Consider the following 19,799-nt stretch of genomic DNA (forward strand, 5'->3'; position numbering starts at 1 on the left):
AGAATGATAGGACTAAAATTCATCTTAATTTATTAATAATTGTTACAATAACATCATAGGATAGTAATACAACAAATAACCAAGTCGATTGAACCAACACTAGACAATTTGTATCAAGATCATAAACTAGGGTTAAGGGGAAAAGGTCATCTTGTAAAAAGTACACCAATCTATAACCATTTAGTATAATATAGTCATAATTATATAATTAAAACAATCCAAATAAACCATAAAACTAAATTTGAATAATCAATTTCGAGATTGGAAAAGACCCACTTGAATTTCATACTTTTGAACTCAATTTGATGGAACCCTTAGGGTAAAAGTCCCAAAGGTTAAAGGAATCTGATACCTTAATGTTTGATGAAGCTTTATGGAGACACCTTGGTTATTCCATCCTTAGAACCCTTTGAATTTAATCTTTTATGGTGCTCTTCAACTTGGGTGATAGAAAGAAGAGAGAAGCAAGAGAGTTTGGGTTTGTGAATTATGACGGCTTAATTAGCTTAGGGTCTTTACATAGGTTGTTAACTATCTTTATTACACCACAATTAACCCCTAATAATTCACTAACCACTGAATTAATTAGATTAACGAAATTAAAAACGTCCAGCAAAACAACCCCTTGACGGACGAGACCCCAACAAACGGTCCATTTGTCAAACTACGGACACTGTTAACTTTCGTGTTGTACACTCGTCATTTTGGTCAGAGACATGTAAAAACAGGACTCCAAGAACTTGGATAATCTTCCATCGACGGAAGCAGTCCATGCCCCGTCGATTGGACACAACGGATCGTTGGTTTCATCCGTTGGTGGACACTGCCTTGGGCAGCCTTTGGCCCCAAAATGCAAGGGTCCTCCTCAACGACCCTTTGCAGGTCATTGGGGATTCGTGCCCTGACATTTTCGATTATGAATCAACTCTAATACATGTTAGACACACTTTCACAAAGTTTCATCATTTTCCGACTCCTAAAACTGAGTCAAATATGCTAAGCCCCAATAGCACCTCATTGAACTAGTTTTTGGATTCCGTAGACATTCCTTGACGTTTTGATTTCTAAACTTCCTAAATGAATTATATACATTAAAATTGACCTTAAATTAGTGTATAAACCTTTTTACACCTATGTAAGGCTGTACAACATGTCTTAGACTTTTGAAGTGTTACATTACCCCCCCCCTCCCCCCCTTAAAGGAGCATTCGTTCCTGACTGACACTAAATCTTTTGAAAGAAAGGAATAGACTCAAGACCAGCAGCCTAACAAATCAATAATAAATAAAAACATGAGTTCCAACATCAATAATGAATTTTACACATATAAATTCAAAAACATTAGTTACCACTCATAAGTCTCAAAATCACTTTATTAGGAATTTCCTTCTCAAAACAACATGAGCTCAACATACAATATATGAGTCAATTATGCCAAAGCTCAACTTACCAACATGCTCAATATCATTTCATAAAGACTCACCATATCAAAAATCACAACATAACTCAAAACAATAAGAATTTCAAATTGTCAAGTCCATATACACAATTTCACTTTAACTTCATTGTAATGACACCAAAAAATGCACATTTTTGCAAAACATTCCCAAAATGAAAGCAACTTCAATTTTTTGTCATTGTTTTCATTATTAAGATGAATAACTAACGTTATATATCAACTACATTAAGGTAACAGGGCTTCATGTCGGTCTCGACTTCCCATGTTGCACCCTGAACTAGGTGATTCTTCCATAACACCTTTACGGAAGCCACCTCTTTGTTCCTCAACTACTTTACTTGCCTATAAAGTATTTTAACCCGAACCTCCTGATAGGAGAGGTTATACTTCACACCAAGACCCTCAATAGGAAGAATAGACTCAGGATCACCGATACACTTCTTAAGCATAGAAACGGGGAAGACCGGATGAACCGAAGCCAATTCACTAGGCAAGTTTAATTCATATGCCACCTTAATAATATTTTGCAAGATATCATAGGGAGCCACATAACGATGACTCAGCTTCACTTGCTTGACAAATGCAACCACCCCTTCATAGGCGAAATTTTTAAGTACACCATATCACCTTCTTCAAACACTAAATCTCTTCTCTTATAGTTGGAATAAGACTTTTGTCGACTAAAGTTTATTTTATTGTGATTACTTATCCTATGAACGTTCTCAAAAGTCTTATTACTACACGATTTTAGGCATACGACCACCCCACTAAAGTGTAGCCTAAACATTTGGACTTTCAGCAATACTTTTTAGGAGGTGCCCGTAAGAAGCGTAATATTTGATATAAGGCAACACTTTTTAAATGTAGGCATCTTTGGCCACACTTATAAAGCGTTGCCAAAGAGTTATAAGGGCACTCTTTGTTGTGATGAATTAGTGACACCTATTATTTATTATAGGATACTCAAAAGCGTTGCCTTTGCATTGTTATTGGTCACATTTCAAAAGTATTGCCTTTTATATGTCATCTAGAACAAAACATATAAAGTGTAACTTTATATTTTATGTAGAGCAACACTCATAAAGTCTAAATTTATATCTCATCTAGAGCAACACTTATAAAACGTAACTTTAACATTGGACGTCCTACAACAACTCTTTTGAATTGCATATATTCAATACATAATCACATAATTAAATATACACGTGATCTATAAATAATAATTAAATCAAAGCTATATATTTGAAATAAACTTTGAGAAACATGGCATGTACAACCAATACTTAAAAAGTTATTGCTTAAAAATCTTTAATAACAAAAAATTCCTAGAAAAACAAGTGCATTTAAACTATAAGACTATAATACAAAAACTCTTCAACGGTAAGTACAATAGATCGAGTTTACTTGTTGCCACAATTCAAGTTCAACTAGTGGCATTTTCCTGCACATTAAGAATAAAATTATGGGTTAGTGAAATAAATCATATATTTAACATTTAAGTTCACAGTAAGCCACTATCTAGATTCCATTCAAAAAGTACTCGATAAGAAAATAGGATTGATTGAAGAATGGGGAAGATATACTATGTGCTACGAATACACAGCTATCTTTTGGTTGCGGAATTTCTGCTCTAAGGGAAAGAGATAGACATACACTCTCGTCACCCACTCTCTGACACGTAAATTAACCTATGCATTATATATTCAGATCTACTACATTGTCCAAGCCTTCAGAGAGTTATTTCATATGAAGCTAAATCTTAAGATTCTTCTGCAAGCTGATGACTATTCCAGACTACAAATATTGATATATGATTTATTCACCACATGATTTTTAAAGTCGGAGATAATGTTTAATGTCATGTGTAGTGCCCAAATAGAAAGATTCTTACCTCTGTTCTCTTCAAAATGCGGCCAACTGGCTATTCATGTTAGCAAGCACATCGACTGAGCTCGCAAGACTTGGAATCTATATTTAATTTCAGCAATATTACAAAAATAAGTATGTGATCTTGCAGTGAAAATTATTTTCATGGAACTATCTATCATAAGTGAGCAATTTCTTATTTTCCTAGTTTCATAGCTAACTAAGATATCAAAGAGTTGTTATATCAAGCTTGTTGAGAAGCAGCCACATCAACTTCATTTTCTGCCATGATTTCGTGTTCTTTTGCTTCATGTACGTCAGCTATATCTTCCAAAATTTTACTCCTTTCTTCAGTAGAGAGGGTCTTAAGTCAAAGAAAGAGATTGTCTGTACAAATAATCCATGCAGTTCTACTGCAATTTACTATATTTGTTGGCAAAGCCACTAGAACCACAGAGAACGGGAGAGAGACAATTAAAAAAATTTGACATATAGTGAGCAACACTACTGTTGTGTAACCCCAACAATACATGAACGGATTGAAGAGCAATACTTCATTAAATGCAAATTGATTCCATCAGCTACTTATTTGTGTTCATTTTAAACTTAACGACTCATGTGATCTCAGGCATCTTTTTATGCTCACCTTCTAAAAATCCTTAGTACAATTAGAGTAATTAGATAAAGCTCTTTGTAAATTTGTTAAATTACTGCCTAATCCTTTTGAGGTTTGATGCAAAGGTTGATCTATAGTATGGGTTCAATAGAAAACGTCACGTTTGGATTAGACAATAAAAATACATTTAGATGAGCTCGCATGGTACATAAATTTACTCTCAACTAGTCCGAAATATAAGTAGATAATGATAAAAGAAAGAGATAGAAATACAAAGAATATAAGTATTGAATAACAAATATAAGTAGATAATGATATTTTATGAAGTCATTACTTGTTGTAGTTGCTATTCTTTACATTCCACTTTAATAACCACCTCACTTCCTCTATCTCAAAAGGAACAAAGGAGTTAGGAATCATAGGGCAAAGCATCCATCTTTCGTACGAATTTCGACTTTCCAAATATTAACAACATCATTAAAATGGAACACAAAGTAAGATCACATTACAACAACCAAGCAGGTTAACACCAACTCAAAAAAATTCATGCACACACAAATACATCAAAAAGCCAGTAGAGAACTGCAAAGTGAACCCATACACAACTATTCTATAAAGATACTTAATTTTAAGCAACCACTAGTTAATTACTTAACATCCAATATTAAATTAGGAAATTACTCATAAAATTTAAAAAAAAAACTATAATTTGAGAAGTAATTGTCAAAATTGGTCAGTAATATATACTTGAGATAACTGATATGGTGTTTTGAGATATTACCTGGAAAGAGTTTTCCAAAAATTCGAAAGATCTGATTACCCAATTTGTTAGATTCGGATTCAAAGCTTTTGAACATCAGTAAATCAAGATGAGCAAAATCTTTTTCCTAATGATAAAGAGGGTCAGAAGTGTAATCATACCAGCTGTCTTTAGGTTCTTGAAGTGAAGTATTTTTCTAAAATAGAGGTATTGGTAGATCCACATACCCTGCTGCTCATTTTTTCCTTGCATTGTTGATAATTTTATGATCATCATTTTAGGGAGAAGAGGAAGAGTAGTGTATATAAATGTTCTCTGAAGAAGTAAGAAATTACAGTGCCTTTCACTTGTTTGTATCCTTACTGATTAAGTGTCATAGACAGGACTCATGAAAATGACCGTCGCAGTCCATTTTTTTCCTTGATAAGCAAATACAAATTTAGATCCTAGGTTATGATAAAATAAGAATAAAGGGTACTCCGTGTATACCTAAATTGAGAACTCACTGCCAGATCAGTATAATACCTCAGATGCTGAAAAATTAAGAGGAGCGATAGGATCAAGGTAAACAAGACAAAGCATCCCCCAATTATGAGAGCAGGCTCGTGGAGATCTCTAGAAACATTAACATAGAAAGATATATAATACGATGACATGACACATGATCTCAACCAAACACTAACCAAATCTGAAAACAAAAATGCAATTATCTTCGAATGGTTATTGCTTAACTTAATCTACAATAGAGGGACTCAACTTTATTTACATGTTCAACTTTTAACCAAAATAAAATCACAAAATTACTACTCCCCCTCTATCACATAAATTTAGAACAATGAACTCTTTTATAGTGTTAACCGAAACAAGGAAAAATATAGTTGACATAACTAATTCGATTTCTCTTATATTTTCCATGCTTAATATGAGTAATATTAACATGTTTGAACTCCTAAAATAGTTACATAAAATTTTATATGTGACTATTAGTAAAGCGTAAGCCTTGATTCTACAAATTCGAGTGTTAGGTCAAATTTATGTAGATTATAGTAAAACAAGTAACGCAACTTACTCGAGAAACATGAACCATTGAATCAGCTGCATCAATGATTTTGTATTAAAAGGTTGGAATGATAACCATTGAATGAGCAAGGAAGAAATCTCATTAAACAACAAAGTAAAAAGAGGCTAAAAATGCATTAAAAATTGAGCAAGTAAAGACGTGTGTTAAACTTTCGTGATTAAAACTAACATCAATAGAAGTTCTTAATTTTTGTGCGAACTACATTGATAGAACTATCATCACTAGTATTTAGCTTGATATTATAAACTTATGCTGCTCGGGTTTATTAATGAAAAAATAATGGAAAGATGACATAGATACATACAAAAAGTAAGGTAGAAAAAAGGATACAATCAGGCAGCAGAAACTCATAAAGCCCAAATTTGATAGTATGATTTCTCTTTTGTAAGAGAATATTAAGAGCCGCTTGTCTACTTGAAAATGTATTCAGTAATCTCAAAAAGAACACAAGAAACTCAAGAAGAAGATTCTTGTTCAGTAGAGGATTTTTCCAATTCGAATGTTAACATAAGGAAATGCTCGTCTCTTAATCTTTTCACATTTGCTTCAACTGAGTGTACGAATTTGGAAAAAAATAGTCCCGTGTGTTTAATATTACCCAAGAATACTTCCAAATATTGAATAACATATGGAGATAAACATGAGAAAGTAAATATATTTTTTTATCATAATACATTTAAACAACACAATCCTAGTTGACACTAGGAACAATGAATAGAAAATATATGTAGAAACATGAAACTAGCAGCAGCTACAAGATAAGTTAGGCTTGAATACATGTGCTTGAATTAAAAGCAAGGTCGCAAGTTGTTTTAAGTCCATTCAGTCTCAACAATATAAATACTATAAAGAAAATAGATGTCCAAAAGATCCATTATGACTCAATACAATTTTTTGAAAAAAAAGGGAGGTTAAATTGCCCCAAAGTAGTGAATCTTTTTTCAAATGTTTCAGCGTGTTCCTCTTTACACTTTGAAATTCAAAAAGAACGAAATTGTTTATGATTACTAAGCTAAAAACCATTTAAGATAGAAACTCCTAGCCCAAATAAGATTTCAACTAGCATTATAGGTCATTAGGTGGCTGGAAGAAATTTACAGAAATCAGATTTTTATAGACTTATTTCATAATTATTTTCATCACACTACAATTTGCTAAACAAAATTGACATCGAAAAGTACTTTCTTGAATAAAATATAAATTGACTTTATGGAACAAGATCTATAGAATCAATAATCAATTGACTGAACGGATTTTTTTTAATTAAATCAACACCAAGTAGACTAATCCCAAAGTAAAATCCACAATAACATAAACATTCGTGAAAAGCGGGTACAAAACAGAACCCTAAAGGGTCTCCATATTAACATTACCATAAGACAATATAGGCAGTACTGTAAGAAAAATGAAATGAACAAATATTCATCTCAAAAACGTAGTAACCAAAATTGAACAGTAAATGTTTCTAAATATTTTTCAAAATATTACGAGCAATTAACATAGAAATGGATTGTTCTATCGAACATCATAAGTATGAGCAGAAATCAAAGACAAAATTGTGAGCAGAAACTTCACTGAACCCCCTTATGTAATTAGGCCACTAATTACTTAGATTGATCTGGGAAGTGTTGCTTCTACCAGAGTTCTCTAAATTGGGACAAAGATAAGCTTTTCCCTGAGTTCATGTAGATTCTCCGGTTCCTCCAGATCTGAAATTCTTCGAATTATTACTCTATTCTCTCCTACAAAGGTGAAGCCCGAGGAAGGAAGTCACAAGCAAACATCCATAGAATTTTTGAGGTGGAACTGATAATGAGAGGAAGTAAGGTTTAGTTTTTTAGTAGTGATATAGGCAAAGAGCAACTAGGCGAGCATTTTGGGGAATTTTTTTTAAGCGTTATGTTATATTAATGATATTATTTGCCAATTATAAATTTGGGGGAGAGTAAAATATATTGGGGGGAATTTGTTATTTTGGTGAAAATTTTATGAAAATTATAAGGTCACACTTATAAAGTGTTGTTTTTAGAATTATAAGAAGTGTAGCTATATGTATAAATATGCATTGCTAATTATTTAGGCACCTTATCTTAGACATCATCTACAACCACTTAAAGTTGTCCACATATTTCATTTAGGCACCTTATCTTTGACTTGTTTCAATTGAACACCTTTTTCAGTTTAAAAAAATACCTATCAAACATATTTTGACAATCAACTAAAAGTAAAGATGGTGTGTCATACACTCGCGGCTGACGTGGCATAGTAGCTAATAAAAAAGAGACATCTGGCATTGGACCTAGAAAACCATAATTAAATAAATAAAAACTATTTTTTGAGAAAAAAAATTTAAAAAAGAGCAACCTTCCCTTTTCTTCTTCTTCTTCCCAGAACCACTCCCACCCAACCCCAACTTTAAATTCCACATTTTTTTATCAAAAGACACAAAATCGAATCACGTTTCGAATAACCATTTTCACTTTGACGTTTTTCCTTTTAATTTGAAATTATATGTTTTTTTTTCGATCAACCCACCTACCCCTCTACTTTAATCTAATTCAATATTGAAAATGATATTTCTTCCAATTACACTTTTTCTTAATCATTAATTAAGATTTGTTAAAATTGAAAAATAATAATAAGTTTTTGTCCAAAAAAATCTATTCATATCTTTTTTCACCATAATTAATAGGACTTCGTCAAGATATTTGGAACTTAAAATCAACATAAGAAAGAAAAAGGAAAAGCAGAAGAAGAATGATAGAGGATGAGAGAAAGAGAGAGGTGGAGGTGGTGGTGTGTAGTGTAGTGTGCGTATGTAAAAATATTATGAAAAATGGTGGAAGAATAGTTGCAGAAATATTGGGGAAGAAGATGTTTGTTTCTTTTTTTTTTTTTGTTAATTTGTTTTTAAAATTAAATTAGGTATAAAAGTTAATGAAAAAAAAAGAAAATATATTATTTTTAATAAATTAACGCGCTCAAAGAAAGTAAACCACACATTTTTTGCCATGTCTGCATTTCGTGTTTAATGGAAATGATTTTTGAACAAATAAGGTGTTCAATCGGCATACGGATGAGTTAAGGTGTCTAAGTGAATTTTGCGGACAACTTTAAGTGGCTGCACATGACTTAAGCCCTAATTATATAAAGATGATGCAACACTCATAAGGAGCACACTTTATAAGTGTTGCCAAAAATACGGTAACCAAATAGTAAAAACTAAGAGTAAGCTTTAAATGTGTAGCCAAAAATGTTTTAGGCAACACTTTACAAGCGTTGTGAAGATATTGTGTTGCCTTAGGCCTCAAATGGTGTAGTGAATAAACAAATCAGGACCTTAAAATGAAGTCTCACCTACTTCAAACCATCCAATTGGAGATCTACATCTCTTAATATAGAAGGCTTCATAAGGAGTCATATACATAGATGAATGCTAGCTATTGTTGTAAGCAAACCCCACCAAAGGCAAATTCATATATAAATTTCCGTTGAAATTAATGATACAAGCTCTAAGCATATATTGAAGGGTTTGAATAGTACGCTCCGCTTGACAATTCGTTTGGGGATAGAAAGAGGTGCTTAACTTCACCTTGGTACCCAACCCTTCTTGTAATGATCTCCAAAACCTAGATGTGAATTGTGCACACCTATCTGATATTTTGGATAACGGAATGCCATGACAACAAAAAATCTCACTTGTGAAGATCTTTGAATAATCCTTCGCCGATTGAGTAGACATGACGGGAATAAAGGGACCAGATAGGGTCAACCTATCCATAACCAACAATATACAGTAAAATTTCTTTTGTGTCCGAGGAAAACCTACCACAAAATCAATATTGAAGTCTTCCCACTTCCTAGTAGGAATTTAGATTTCTTGAAGCAAACCACCCAGCTTTTCGTGTTCGGCTTTTAGTTGTTGGAAATTTGGACATTTAACAACAAATTTCGCTATATTTTTTCAAACCTTCCCACCAAAAAAATTCCCTAAGGTCATGGTATATCTTTGTCGAACATGGATGAATGGAGTAATGGGACCCATGAGCTTTCTCAAGAATCCGGTTCGTCAAACCATCTACAATGGGAACACACAACCTTCCTTGATACCTCAAGACACCATAACCCCTTAGGGAGTTAACTCATTAAGTTTACAAAGAGTCGACTCTTTCAACTCCATCAATTGTTGATCAAGGTGTTGTTTGGACTTCACCTCAACTACTAAACATGACTCGGAGTTAGTATGGAACATAAATCCACCATTTGGTGAATCTTCAAATCGGGCACCCAATCTAGCCAACCTATGAGCATCTTTCACTAGGTCTTTCATGGCTTCCTCTACATGAGACACACTACCCAAGGTCATACGACTTAAAGCATCCGCAACTACATTGGCCTTGCCAAGGTGATAGAGAACACTCATTTCATAATCTTTCAATAATTCCAACCACATTCTTTGTCGGAGATTCAACTCCTTTTTAGTAAACAGATATTGTAAACTCTTGTGGTCCATATACACATCAACATGAACACCATACAGGTAATGCCTCCATATTTTCAAGGCAAATACCACGGCCGCTAACTCAAGATCATGAGTTGGATAGTTCCTGTCATGCACCTCATGTTGTCTAGAGGCATAGCTATTACTTTCCAATGTTGCATAAAAACACACCCTATACCAACTCGGGGTGAATCACGATACAAAACGAAGCCCTTTGTACCCTTCGGTAAAGTAAACACCGAAATGGAAGTTAGCCTATATTTTAGGATTGGGAAGTTTCTCTCATATATCTGACCAATAAGATTTCTTACTCTTGTGGGTGAAGGTAGTCAAGGGAAAGGCAATGGTCCACAAACCTCAGATAATAACCTGCTAGACCCAACAAAATCCTAAGTCGGTTGGAGTCAATGGTCTTGGACAATTTTTCACCGCCTCGATTTTCTTCGGATCAACCTGAACTACCTCACTAGAGATGATATGACCAAGAAATGCCCCATGAAAAAATACTAGGTCTAATGAATCCTTTGTCTAGTAAATCTTTGAGTTGAGCATTCAATTCTTTCAATTCGGCTGGAGCCATCGAATAAGGAAGAATTGAAATGGGATTTGTATCCGGTAACAAGTTGATACCAAAATTAGTTTCCCGCTCGGGAGGAATACCGGGGAGATTATTAAGAAAGACCTCTTGAAATTCCCTCAATACCGAGACCGACTCAATGGGAGGAATTTTGTAGTCTAAATCTTGGACTCTTACTATATGGTATAAACACCTTTTAGATAATATTTTTCATGCTATTAAAAAAGATATGATCCGAACTCTATGAATAGAATTTCCCTCCATCAACTCTAAAAACGGGCTCATTTGGAAAGTTAAACTTCACCACCCTTATTCTACAATCTATGGAGGCAAAGCAAGCATGCAACCAATCCATACCCAATATGACATCAAAATAAAACATATCAACTTCTACTAGTTCAACATGAGTTACTCCACAGGGAAACATTATAGGACAATTTCTATGTACTCTTTTTGCAACAACCGACTCACCTACCAGGGTAGACACCATAAAATGTTCCTTCAATATATCGGGAAAAATGTAAAAAATTATAGCTACTAGAGGAGTAAAAAATGAAATGGTAGAACCGTGATAAACAAACATATACATCAATAGAAAAGACTTTGAACATACCATTCACCACGTCGGGGGAAGTCTCTCGCACACCCCCTAGAGCGGAGAACATAAAAGAAAATTTATTTGGAGCATCATTAGAACAACTTGCTTACCCACTTTCCTTGTATTTCCCCCTTCACTTTTGGGAAATCTCAAACTTTGTGTGCACTTTTACCACAACCTAAAAAATTATTCATTCCCTTATGTCACATCACCATAATTTTTCTTGCCACACCTTCCACAAGTTGGCGTCTTGGTTGGTTAACTAGTACCCCTTCCCTTTTGACGCTTAGGTTTAGACATCCTATAATCCCTAGCCTTAGGAAACTTGGAAGGAAATTGATTAGAAAACCTCTTCTTGTTTCTTGGCTTGTCTTGGATATGAATCCTACCCTTTGATGAACCACCTTCAAAAGACCTTGCCGTCTTGGCATCTCTACTCTTTCTCTTAGAGCTTTCCTCTTCAACTTGTTGATCATGGACAATGAGACGAGATATATTCAAATTGTCATGTAGTATAGTCGAATGACATTCTTCTGGCAAGTCATCCAACACTCCCGTCATAAAGCGGTTCATTTCATCCCTAGGATCGAAAACCTAAGAAGGAGCATATTTTTACTATTTAGTGAATTTCAAGGAGTATTCAAGAACACTCATACCTCCTTAACGAAGGTTTATAAACTCCACCACATTACATTCTCGGTTCTCCCTAGGAAAGAATCAATCAACAAAAGTGTTCTTGAATATTTCCCATTTCACCGGTCTACCTCTTAAGATTCTAGTGTCACTCCATTGGACATACCAAGTTTTGGCCACATCCTTGAATTGGTATGTGGCTAACTCGGCATTCTCACTAGTAGTGAACCCCATAGTATAAAGCATCTTGTAGATTTCATCAATGAACTCTTGGTGTTCTTCTTCAACCTTGGACCCATAGAAAGTATAGGGATTCATCCTAGTGAAGTCCCTCAAACGGGAAGCCATGGTACCAACATGTTGGTTTGCTTGGGGTACAACCTCCCTATTAGCTTGGGCCGTCATGGCTTGAGCTTGTGTAATAAGGGATTGTGCTTGAGTAGTAATGGCTTGATCCATGTGGAGAGGAGCAGCCCTTATGTCACCATCCGTCAAAGGAGGAGGATTAATCGGGGCTTGGTAATCATTCACATCATCTTGTAGAAGAGGGACTTGATTACCTCGGGAAGGATATCCGACATTGGCAATCTGTTTATCAATTCTTCGTGCACGTTCCTTCGAGTATTCATTGCCTATAATCACAATAAAAGGATTATATGCTAAGAGATCATAGGGTACACGAATTTTGAGGCACGATATTGGATTTCCAAGAAAATGAGAGTTTTTAAAACATGATATAGGTTACTATCCAAAAGTGTGGAGCACTTCAAAATTATGAGTAAGATATTACATAGACGTGGTTGAGAGAGACATCAACTCAAAGATGAATCAGTGATTGGGGGAATAATGATTGTCGAAGGGAGGTAGCGGTCTAAGCCTCTTAGGCTTGGCACAGGAACTCTTCTCTCACCCGCTGCAAGGAAGTGATGTGACCAGGTGGGAAGGGCCGGGGGGTTCGCTTTTTGATAATCAATAAGTAGCATAGGCTTCGATAGACTTGCAATAGCGATTCTTACTAGCAATCTTAGCGACCTCTACGCAATGCATCAAAATCATTCTCTGATATCATATTTGTCACATTCGGTGAGCATCCCTTAGACGTAGCCGGCGTCGGCGTCCTCTTTGAGGACTAAGAATAGCATCTTAGCTTACATCATTACATTCATAGGCCAAATATATGGAAAATTTAAATATTTTTATTACATCTAAATTGAGGTTTACATAGTCTTGTACATACACATAATATTTATATCGAGTATACATAGACCCTTCGTATAGGAAGATTACATAGTCTTGTACTTTTATTGCACATAGATAGAGAATATATAACACAATCTCAACTGAATGTCTCATTTCATAACCATCTAACAACAGTATAACAATTTGTCCTACACCATATATCATTGTAATAAAGCCAAATATAGGCTAAGCAATGTTAAGTACTCAAACGAAAAGGAAAGAACATAGGATTCTTAAAATAAGAACAACTTAATAATCTTGATATCGGTATTGCCCTTCGGATAGTGAGGACCTACCCAACTTAGATGAATAAAAATTTCAAGTCTTCCTTCAAATTCGTCTCGAAGACCTTCATCGAACGGAACTAAAATTTTGGTGAAAAGGTAGAAAATGGGGTTAGTACGCCACTTGTACTAAGTATGAGACCATATGCATATATATCATGAAATCATCCTAAAAGTAAAACATTTCATTAAAACATGCATTTTACTTAAAAAAGCCTTATGCACATCAAGAAGACTATAACAATCAATAACATATATTCATCAAATCAAGAGCATGTACATCACAAGACCAACAATACTAAGTCTATTCAAGAAAAAAAGCAAATCACATAATTAAACACAGAGTAAAAATAACTCTATCTTAAAATTATAATAGCAACAAGCATGGGTAAGAGTTCATTACAACATAACCAAAGCAAGACAATTACCCAATAACCCTCATTAAGTTAACAAGTTCAATGACTAAGCAAAGCCTTATAATATTACTCAATAAAGTAACTCAAAAAGACTCATACACAATGTCCAACTTCACATAGTATATTATTGAGAGTGCATATCATCATATTTTAGAAATAGAGACCTACAGATTTCATAAGTGAAACAAATCATCATGCAATATATGTGCAAGGTCATCATATACAGAAAATGTACAATTATAAGCATATTCATATGTAAGAACATCCTCCTAACACCTACTTCAAGGCTAACTAGTGCAATGTTTAGGTAGACTATCATACCTCTACCGAGACTAAGCTAAACCCCTTAGGTCATCCTAGTTAGAGTTCCTTCCGTTAGTTCATTTTACCTTTTGGGAACATCTTTCCTTAACCGAAATGGACCACATGAGCTACTGTTAAATCTGGTGTCATCAAACCCTTCATCGAAGGAAGGCGGACTACTTGCGAAGGTAGTACCAAAACATGAACATAGCAACTATGTGGATCCACTAGATAGTATTTCTATGGGGGCAACATAGTTCAAGCACTAGAAGACATAGTTGGGACCCTTTTTATGCTACATGCATTATGGTCTCCAATCTCAAGAGTACATTAGCGATCCTACCTTCCCTATGTGGGAAGGCACACTCCTCACTCTAGTTCACTCGGTTCTAAGGTAAAGTCCTTTTGAGATGTCTTTAATGTCTTTATTAATCTTCATAACTTAATGTAGGTCATAGGGTCTATCCCTTGTATAATCATCATCATCATATCTCTATAAGAATTGCATGAGTATAATCCTTTCATTATAATTAATATAAGTGAGGTTAGCTTATTAACATAGTCACATCATAATAAGACACATTGGTAAATATAACCATCCTTATAACATTTACATATTATACAAAACCTCATTAAAAATAGTTAAGACATTTCAATTCAACATCATACCAACCCTATTAATCTTAATACAAAGTATACATCAACGCAATATCATCACTTAATAATACATCATCAAGGTCATTCTATCAACCATTAACTAAACCCAATAAGGGTTTAATATCATCCTGTAACAATACCCAAATGATGATAAGGAAGCCAGTTGAACCATACATAACAATCCATCACTAATTCATAGCTTAAGATAAGAGACTTAGGTCAAAGACATAATCTAGATAAATTACTCACGAACTATCATGACGAACTATCATCATAGGACTAAAATTCATCTTAATATATTAAATATTTATGAAATAAAATCATAGGATAGTAATTCAAACAATAACCAAGTCAATTGAACCAACAATAGACAATTCATATCAAGATCACAACCTAGGGTTTATGGAAAAAGGTCATCTTCTATAAACTAGACAAGTCCATCAAGAAGTAGTGTAATAATGTAATAATTCATCATAATATAATTAATAAAATCCAAACAAATTATAAAAAATCAATTCAAAAGATCAATTTCCATATTGCAAAAGAGCCACTTAAATTTCATACTTTTGAAATCAATTTGATGGAACCCTTTGAGGAAAGAAGTCCCAAAGGTGAAAGAAATCCCATACCTTTATGTTTGTAGAATACTAATGGAGAAACCTTGGTTATTGAATATGTAGAACTCCTTTGAGTTCGATTATTTATGGTGTTCATCAAGTTGGGAGAACGAAAGAAGAGAGAAGGAGGAGAGTTTGGGTTTGTGAATTATGAGGGTTTATGTTATTTTAATTAGCACAAAGTATTTATAGGTTATTAACTAGGACAATTAGACTACACTTAACCCATAATTAATTAAATAACAACTTAATTAATTAAATTAAATAATTTAAAAATGTGCGGCAAAACTGCCCCTTCACAGATGAGACCTCGACAAATGTTCTGTTTGTCAAACGACGGGCACTGTTCACTTCCATACTGCACAGTCGTCATTTTTGTCTGAGAATTGTCAAAACAGGCCTCCATAATTTTTGCTATGTGATCATCTACGGAAAAATTACATGACCCATCGATTGGACAACTAATCGGTGGTTGTATCCATTGGTGGACACTGTCTTAGGCAGCGTTTACACCAAAATGCAAGGGTCCTCAAAAAGGGACCTTGTTTAGTCCTTGGGGTGTTCTTCCTGGATATTTCAATTAGGAATCAAATCTAATATATTTTAGGAACCCTCAACCAATTTTCATCATTTTCTGACTCCTAAAACATAGTCAAATAGGCTAAGACACAGTAGCACCTCATTCAACTAGTTTCCGGACATCATGGATGTTTCTTGACGTTTTTGTTTCTAAACTTTATAAATGACTTATATACATTAAAATTGACCTTAACACAGTGTCTAAACCATTTGACACCTTGTTAGACTCTAGAACATGTTTTAGACTTTCGAAGTGTTACAACCATGGCCTGTGGTTGGTAAAACGGCCTACCATGTTGGCTAGATGTGAGCCACGAGCAGGTCGATGAACGCTAGACCCTTTAATGGTCCGTGAACCCCTCTCTGGTTCACAATGATTTCGGTTGTTTAATATGCCATGTTCTTGAGGTGTTACAATATGAATCATAAACTTTTCCTATATAATTATTTATATAAAATATTTCTCTTTTGAATGCAAATAAATAGACATCTAATTTGTATGAAATTCATAAAATGTATATGGGACTAACGGTATGGAATTCATTAATTGCACGTGGTCGATGCAATTTATTTAAATTTTTACTATGGATCAGACGAATATATTAAAAGTTTCCTTCATTTTCTCATAATTTTGTTAGTTCATAGATAAAATTATTATGTATTCAGTTAAAGTAGACTTTATTTCCATTTAATAAGGATTTAGGTTTTTTATTTAAAAAAACAAATTGCTAAATATAATTATTTAATTTAACTTGAATTAAAGTTTAAAAAATCTATATACTTACCAAAACAAACTATAGAAAATATGCGAAATTGTTCAACTTTTAGACTGAAGGAAAAACTTATTGAGTTTATTGATTGATAAGAATTATAAGAAATAATTGATTGGGACCCCAAATGAATTAGGTCCAAATAGAGCCTAACATGTTCGCCATGATCATATGAGGTCCTAAAATGGTAAAAAGGGTGTTTAGAGGCAGTGTGTAGAGTTTGAGAGAGTTTGGATGTGAAATTTCCAAGAACGTCTAGTGACATTTGAAAAATAGCCTTGAGACTTGTTAGAGTGCCTTAGTGTGTTTCATAAGGTTTTAGGTTGAGTTTAATGCTCAAATTGATAGGCATGGTTCCCAACACCTAGATGGACATATTTAGAGTGGAAATGTTTGGTCATGAATCCCCAATGACACACCTCCTTGAAGAGGACCCATGTTAAGAGAAAAAGAAGTCAAAACCAGTCCTAACAAATTAGGGGCATAAACGGACCATAGGTCCATCCACGTCACATTGATGGTGGGATTTGGTTGACACTTGGTATCTTGATGAAAACCCTCAATAAGGATTATCTGACCAAGACGATGGATTTCATGGAAGGACTATCGTCTTGTCGACGCCCCATAGGTGGCCAACAATCGATGGAGTCTGCAATATCGCGCAACTTATTGTAAGTGGAGAGGTGAATTAGAAAATCCACCCCAAGTCTAAAAAATTATATAGGAGCTTATTTTAGGTAGTTTTAGGCATTATTGGAGTATTTATACAATAAAAGGTCTTCTTAGACTCTAGACTCTAAATCAAAACTTCTCTCTCACAATAGAATTCTCAAGAACACCATTGAAGAGGAAGAAGAATTGGGGCAGCAGATTAGGACGATTTGTTCAAGGATTCAAGGTAGGTTTCAGGTAATAATCTATGGTATGTGAATCTTATTCATTCATGTATTCTTCCATCCATGAAGTGTTCGTAGTTTCCCCTCAGTTGTGAATCCAAAGAACCCCAATCTAGAGAGGGTTGTGATTGCATTGTGGGTAAGGCTTGATTGTGATCCCAATCTAGTGGGTATCATTCAATGATGTTTATATGATGACTATGCACTTTGGTAATTGAATTTGAAGGTGATCATGGTGATTTTAGGACATTAGAGGCTAGATGAAGGTTTTATGTTGACCTTGTTTATTCAATTGTATTCTATACTATTAGATCATAATTGAATCACCTAGACATGAATTGATCTATGATTAATTGATCTAGGTTTGTTTATACTTGTAAAGATTAAATTTAACCTATATGATTATTCATGACTAGAACTACCTTCTAATGATCTAATTGAATAGATTAACATGAAACTGAGAATGAATCATGAGGGACTAAATGTAGTAATCGATTGTAAAGATTATGCCCATTATTGTTAGGGCTTTGGGGGTAAAGTATTGATGAATATTATCGTTATGATGTTTCCTTTCTCTTCTACACCTAGACATGAATATGATTAGGAGAAGCAACTTCTCACATAGAGTAAACCTAGGTTGACTGAAGAACCTAACATTAATCAATGCATAGTAGACTAAGGCTTTCTTGAAGGTTAGTGGTATGATTGTAAAAACCCAAAAACGACAATGCTAATTAATGTCTAACATACCTAGAATGCCTATACTAGACCGGGTTCTCACGGGTTGATGCACATGGAACTAGACCTCTGAACCTATGCACAAGCCAAGCAAACCAACTTGGTGAGTTAGTTGAGCTAGGAATGGTTGGGTCCATCCATGTATGGAACCCGAATATTAAGATTCACCCAGATGAGTCTTAACTGGACTTGAAAGGGGTAATCTTAGGTTTGGAGAGTCTAGGGGTAAAATGGTATTTTCTAGGATAAGAGTAGTATTGTGATTACCCTATAGATTTAATTAATTAATTAATGTGAGTAATGGAAAATTCGGGTGGGTTGACCCAAATTTAACCTTTTTCGCGAGTTAAGCTTCACCCGGGTTCGCTCCTGGGCAGAAGCAATGTTTAAATAAAATTAATTTATATTAATTATCTGATTTAAGTAAGGGCATGATTAGTCATTACACCTAAGCCTTTAAAAAATCAGATTTTTAATAATAAATGGCAAGGCGTCCTAGTTTGACTAAGTGTTGAACTAAAACTCCTACCCCTACACTTACTCCCATCTCTCTCTACTCTCATTCTCACGTCTCTCCACACTCTTTCTCACGCTCATCATCATCAAAAAGAAAAAAATTAAATTCATCACTCTTAAAGAACTTGTACACTAAAACTCAAAAAAAAAACTAAACTAAAAACAAAAAGCGAAATCTTTCTTCAAACGGTTTTCGTGGGTGTTTTTGTTGGAGAACATTTGTTTTTCGTGGGAGTTAGCAGCACTTAAGATCAGGTTTGAAAGATGTTTAACAACGAAAAAGGTATGGGTTTTCTTCCTATTGGTCCCTTTCCCAAGATACCCTAAGATTCAGTCGAATTCTAATCCAAAAACTAGTAATGTTCCCGTTTGCATTTCCCTGACACTAGCTCCCATCGATTGTTGTAGGTTGGGTATGATTGCTAGTACAACATAGGAATGTAAAGTTTTTCGTGATGATTATATTCATGTTTGTATGTTCAGAATTATGTGATGATAAACGTGTGCAAAATATGTGTGCAACCGTGTTCTTGGGCATGGTTTGGAGCATGAAAATTGCATGTTAAAACCTTGTGTTTTTGTATAAAATTACTTCGAAATAATGAATATAATAATGTATTAATTGACCAAAGAATTTTCCATAAAAATCCAACGTATACATGTTGAGAAAAAGTTTATTGAAAGGATAACCAA

This window comes from Solanum pennellii, chromosome 5 (assembly GCF_001406875.1).
Source record: "Solanum pennellii chromosome 5, SPENNV200".
Lineage (NCBI taxonomy): Eukaryota > Viridiplantae > Streptophyta > Magnoliopsida > Solanales > Solanaceae > Solanum > Solanum pennellii.